Source organism: Octodon degus, unplaced genomic scaffold (assembly GCF_000260255.1).
Source record: "Octodon degus isolate 3935 unplaced genomic scaffold, OctDeg1.0 scaffold00334, whole genome shotgun sequence".
In the NCBI taxonomy this organism is placed as follows: Eukaryota; Metazoa; Chordata; class Mammalia; order Rodentia; family Octodontidae; genus Octodon; species Octodon degus.
The window spans coordinates 217,879-224,669 of record NW_004524910.1 but is presented as its reverse complement, the minus strand read 5'-3'; positions in this window follow the sequence as shown (position 1 = coordinate 224,669).

The window sequence follows — 6,791 nt, the reverse complement described above, 5'->3', positions numbered from 1 at the left end:
CCCTAAATATATGAAAATTAAACAACATCCTACTCAGCAACCAATGAGTAACAGATGAAATTAAACAAGAAATTTAACAATATCTACAATTCAATGAAAATTCAACCACAACTTATTGGAATTTGTAGGATAAAATGAAAGCAGTTCTCAGAGGGAAATTCATAGCTGTGAACTCACAAATTAGGAAAACAGAATGGGAACAAATAAATACCCCAATGCTGTACCTTCAGAAACTAGAAAAGGAAGGGCAAACCAAACCCTGAGCCCAAAGATGGGAAGAAATCATAAAGATTAGAGCAGAAATTAATTCAATTGAGACAAAGAGAACAGTTCAAAGAATTAATGAATCAAAAAGCTGGTTCTTTGAAAGATTAAAGAAACCCTATTTCATGATGTATGTATAATATATGGAGTTGATGTAGACAAGTAGAATGGAGGAAAGAGCAGAGATGAAAAGGCTGAGTGGGCTTTCCGTAAAACTTCTGGTAACTATTGGTGAGAAGAGCTGATGTTGTCTCTGACAATGGAGGCACTGGTGAAGCTGGTGCTCCATGGCCAGCCAAGAGGTTTCTTGGTAGTACCCCCAGAACCTTGTTAGAAGTACCCTTTTGCTATTCATTTGTTGAGCATCCCAGGAATAAGAGCCTCTCTTCTAAAGCTTCTATAACCACATAACTATCTTTAAAAAGTGGAGTGGCTTGATGTCTTGTACCTCAGCAATGTTCCACCAGGCAAGACTTTCCCGACTTAATCAGAGTAAAATAGACTTGAAGGATGTTGTTATGTACTATACAGACTATAAGTTCTGGAAGCCTCCTGACCAAGAACATTTAAGAGGGTATTGGAAAAACTGCATAAGACCATCCTTCTTGTATCCTCAGATCTCACTCATGACATAGAAAGGACAGAGGAAGGCCAAGGATGAAAAGAATTTATGAGATCAACTGATATGAGTAGAAGAATAGAATAGGGTATGCCGCCAAAACCTTCACAGAGCTTGTCCAGCTCAACAGATGAGCTTGTACACAGTCCCCTTATTGATTTGGGTCTTGGCCAGAAGACTTACCTATTGGAAAGGGGCCTCTTCCTTTATTATTTCTGTCTGAGATTTGTGCTTCAATCACATCCTTTGGTAATCCAACACTTCTAACTCTATTTCAGAAATCTAAATTTCTCCCCTAGCTGATCTCTTAATGGTTCTAGCTGCCTGCGCAAGATTGAGTGAGCACTCTCTGTGGTTGACCACACTCCCAGCTTTGACTTAGAAGAATTATTCCCAGCTGTGCTTCTCTTCTCCCTAGGGCTAGTGGAAGGATGGGAACCTATATTTTCCCCTGGTATTATTGTGATGACCTCAATTCCTCTTTCTTCCCTCCATCATGGAAACCTGACTTCTCTTGCTCTTGTCTTGTGAGACCATGATATATTTTGTTTTATTTTTTCAGTTATGTTTTTGGTACAGGGTCTTACCATGCAGTTGAGACTTGTAGTGATCCTTCTGTTTTCAGCCTCCCCAGTGCTGGGATTACAGGTGTGCACTACCTTGCCTGGATTTGGTTGCAGGCTCAGCGTGTCCCAGGGGCAGGGCCAGTGTGGTATGTGGGACATGATGGATTTCAGATGTTATCATGATAAAGTTCATGAATGGAAAATGAAGCTATTGGAGAGGTGAAGTGGCATTGTGTGTGTGGAGGAAAAAAAATTCAAAAAATTGAAGTGGATTGAGTGACCAAAATTTAATCCCATCTCTGAAACTTTCTGGCCTGCAATGCTCAGCAATTTTGTTAAACAATGTATCACTGTTGGTTCACTGATGGTGACAAATGTATCATACTGAATGTAGGGGTCAATAATATGTCAAGTTATTAGTAGGGTATTGTGCTATGAAGACAGAGTTTCTTTAAAACTCAACCTCTTCTAAAATTTTATGAAAGTTTATTTTAGAAAAACCAAGACAAAGAAACTTTCCATTCAGAACACAAATCATAAATTATATGTATTTATGACAAGAACATGATAAAATATAAATTTTACTATTAGAAAATTTGTGACTAGACACACAAAAAATCAATAATAGTTGTTGCCTCTGGATAAAACAATGGGAGAACACTGTGTTCAGTATTGAAAGAAAGATTCAATTTTATTGCACATAATTTTATATTGCTTGAAGTTCTTGACCACAAATTTTGATTCTTTTAATAGTCAGATTTTTTTTTCTTAGCATAATATAAGTTGCGTGAGAAAGAATTGTGGGATCAACAAATAAGATTGTATCAGACTAGCAATCAAGTATGACAGACAAATCATTTAGTAGAGTGAAAACACAAGTGACTGGATGGGAATAGTTTTGCCAGCTACTTCTCCAACAGAAGACTAATATCTAGAATATTTCACAAATTAAAAATTTAAATCACATAAAATTAAATCCCCAGTCCAAAAATGCACATGGAGGGCCAGCCAAGAAGCTCAGCGAATTAAAGCACCTGCTTAGGCAGGTGCAGGGGCCTGGAGTTCGATCCCCAGGCCTGCTGTGCCATCCTTGCCCCTGGGGCACGCTGAGATGGCAATTGAGACAGCATGGTGGCTCACACTTGTAATCCCAGCACTTGGGAGGCTGTAAACAGGAGGATCACTACTAGTCCGATGTATGCAGTGAGATCTTGTAAACCCTGTCCTAAGATACAAAATACAAAAAACAAAAAACTCAAAACAACAACAACAACAACAAAAACCTCCCCAAAAGAAAAATGTTCATAGAAATGAATAGTCCCCTTCACAGGGGAACAAGTACAAATGGTCAAAAAATATATGAAAATGTGTTTAACACCTCTGACCATTATGGAAATGCAAATTATAATAATCCTAAGATTCCATGTTACTCCAGAAAGAATGGTAATCAAACAATAGATATCAAACAATAGCAACATGGTGATATCAAACAATAGAAACATGGTGGTGAGGCTGTGGTGAAAAAGAAACTTTCATATCTTGTTGGTGGGAATGTAAATGAGTACAAGTATTATGGAATTCAGTGTCGTGATTCTGAAGGAAGTGAAATTAGAAGTTCCACATGACCCACCTAATCCCCCTGCTAGATATCTTCTCCAAAAACCTTATTGTAAAGCAATGCATACATTCCATTCTTGTTAGCAGCATAATTTGTAATAGCTAAGTCCTGGAAGCAGCCTGCAAATCTATCAGCAGACAACTGGATAAAGAAAACAAGATATTTGTGTATAATGGAATACTACTGGGTTGTGAAGGCTGTTGATTTTGTGACATTTGTAGGAAAATGGACACACCCTGAAAAATGTAATGTTGAGTGAAATAAACCAGACACACAAGTTTAAATATTGTATTGCATCTCTCATTTGAGTAAGGCTAAGTACAAAGGTAATATGAGGAATGAATAGAAGGGCCTAGGGAGGTGGATCTGTTGGAATAAAGAAAGGGTCCTAGGGAACAAGAGTGAAGTGTAAAAGGGGGAGGGGACATAAGTAAAATAAAGATGTACCGTATAGAACTAGATAACTTCGAATAATATAAACATCACATGTCATATCATGGGCTAAGATTAGTAATATCAATAAGAATGAAAATTGGGATGGGAATTAGAGGTGAAAGAAATGGGGGAGGGAATTAGAAGGAATTTTACTTTATTTTATTTTTATAATTTTCTGCAAAGGTTTATGCCACCGAGGCACTCAGCCCTTCCTCGCAGGTGCCTTCCTCATTGCGGTCAGCACGTTGCTCAGCTCCTCGCGCTTTCTCCTGCAGCAGATGTGCGACCCATCCTATTGTTGTTGAACTTGAGGACCCGTTTGTCTTTGGAGACTTGAGCAGCTCCGTGGCTCATAGCTCACAAAGGGCGAAGCCTCATGCCTCCCGGATCATGTCCAGCACGAACTTGTGTTTGGTGTGGCATCTGTGATGGCAGCTGTGCCTGGGTCTGCTCACATTCTTCTTCACCCTGTGGCCCTTGTTGAGACCCCACAGACATGGGATAGCACAGAGCCAAGGCTACTGTTGTTCGATAGTTGCTCAGGAATTTTAAAAAGAAATGAGCTGTACTATTTATACGCAACTACTTAAGATGAATGAAAAAATCTGTGTACTGAAAACTACTAATAAAAACTTTTAAAATCTTGGAAAACAAAGTAATCTTAATTTTATAGAAAAGTCACAAAGATAGTGGAGGTAATTCTTTTATATACTTCACCCATTGTTTCCCAGTTTGTGTATCCTACATGACTATGATTCACTCATAGAACTAAAAAAGTAGAAGCATTGCTATAGTATGCACAAACCACGTTTTATTTGGTGGCTTTTTAACAAATATCTTCTGTTTTCCATAATTCAGTCCAGGATACTGTATTGCATTTATTGATTTTTCACATACCTTTATTTTCCTACAACCTGTGAAATTTCTCAGGGTTTATCACCTTGGTGCATTTAAAGAGTATTGGGTAAGTATTTTGTAGGATGTCCTTCAATGAGACCTATTTTTATTTAATGATTGGACACTTTTTAGTGTGAGGAACAATGTAACTGTAAAGATATTCTTTTCATCACAACATGAAGGAGAATGTACAATATCAGCACAATTTTGTTCTAGGTATGTAAACCCTGATCCCTGATTAAGGTGGTGTCTGCCATGGTTTTCCACTATGAAGATATTTTCCTTCTGCACTCTTTTTGTTTGTTGGTCTAAATGTGTGTGGTTAAACACTAAACAATTGAAAGGGAGGGAGATTAATCTCTATGTCCAAAAAAGGAGTTTTCCTGTATTTTTATCCTGTGGAATTATTCATCTTTTAATTGAAAAATTTACAAACTCCTATCATTTCATTTAGTGAAATTTTGGATTGTTGTTGATTTTTTTCTTACTATTTTTTATTCTCTAAAAGATTTATAAGCTCAATGTTTTGGTTCTTCTCCATTGCTTCTAGCTTCATAACCTGAGCACAATTTTCCCATGTCTCAGTTTCTCTGGTACAAAATGCTGAATGTTTCTATGGAAGGAAGTAAAGTTCCATGAAAAATATCCCAAGATATGTCATATGACATATGCAATAAGATTTCATAATGATAGTGTTTGACTTCAGACTTCAAGGTGCAATTGAGATGGGGAATGGATGTTTAGTTCACTGTATTGGAACTAGCACCACTATTATTCCTGGCAATCACACCTTCTCTATTATTACTTCCTTAGAACCTTGTATATATTAGTCTTTTTGCTTTGAATACTTCTCTTTGTAGTTGTTACTTAGTGAATTCATACATGATGTTCTGATATCACCATGAATATTATTACCTCAATGAAGTATTCTCTGATCTTGAATATAAATTGGCACACTCTCTTTTTGCTTTGCAGAGATCTATGTTATCGTTTTCCTTCATAACAATGATAGAAATTTGTAATTGTTTTATGTACATAAACATACTAGTATACATATATGCATATGTACTATTTATGCAGTTTTGGTTTAATGTCTGCTTGTCCACTGGACTATAATATGCATGAAGGCAGGGATTGGCTTATCTTAAGCCACTAGATAACAGCAGAAGTATGCATGAAGGATTGGGAAGCAAGAATGAAAACATTGAGAACAGTGAGGAGGTTCTTATGATAATCATTTAAAAGGAAGGGCCCACCTAGGATAATGGCTGTGGTAATAAAAAGAAATTGAACTTAAGTGTGCATAAAAAGAATTTTTCCAAGGTTAAATTAATAAGGCCAAGAGGGAGGCTGAACATTTACTCAACATTTACTGTAGTAATTTGTATAGAATTATAACAGCAGAACACTTTGCACTACTTTCTGTTCTTGTTGTATAGGTGTCCCTGATCTTATCTGATTCACTCAAAGGACCTAGAACTCTAAAGGGCAGCACCTTGTCATTGCTATATAGTCAGGGCCCACTATATACATTCTCACTGGTTACATGAATAAATACCCCATGAAAGCTGAGGTTAAAGGCAAGAATAAATGGCAAGAAATCTGTTCTGAAGAATTGGAGAAAGGGATAAAAATTATCTGGTAGTTTGTGGTTGTTTACTGTAAGCCCTGGATCCTGAGTAGAAATGTCTTGGTTACAGTAAGAAATGTGGAATTCATATCTCAGAATGATGTTAGGGCTAAAGACATATTTTGGGAATTATATAGTCCTTCAATCATTTATTGAGAACATAGTATATGTCAAACACTGGCTGATATGTCTGAAATAAACTGCCCTTACTGAATACATTACTGTGTACAAATAAAAATATAAGTGAAATAAGTTTAATACTTAATAAGTATATACAAGAGATATGTAGACAAAGGAGTGCATTTTTCAATTTTTGCTAGAGAAATTATTCAGACAGTAAAAGAAGACTTGAAGCTTGGTAGTTAACTTGGTATGGAATATAAAGCAGCAGAATGATAGAGGAATTGAGGGAAAATGTAAAGATTTAGTATAATGTATACCTTGGTTTGAAGATTTAGTCTGTTCTAAGTAGTTTTAGAGAAGAAATCTTAACTAAGAGCCTTTTAAATAATCTCCAAGAAATAGTTCATGATAATAATAATATTTCATCCAGGACCAGGGAGATAGCTCAGTATAATAAGCACTTGCCTGGCAAGTACAGGGTCCTGAGTTCAATCCCCGGTACCCCCACCAAAAATAAAAAATTATCCAGTTATATCTATCACATCTTTCCCCTTGCTACTTTTGCCCTCCATGTAATCTTTTTTTTTCCTCCTGATTTTTTCCTAGCTCCTATCTTTAAATTTTAGCAAATGAACAAGT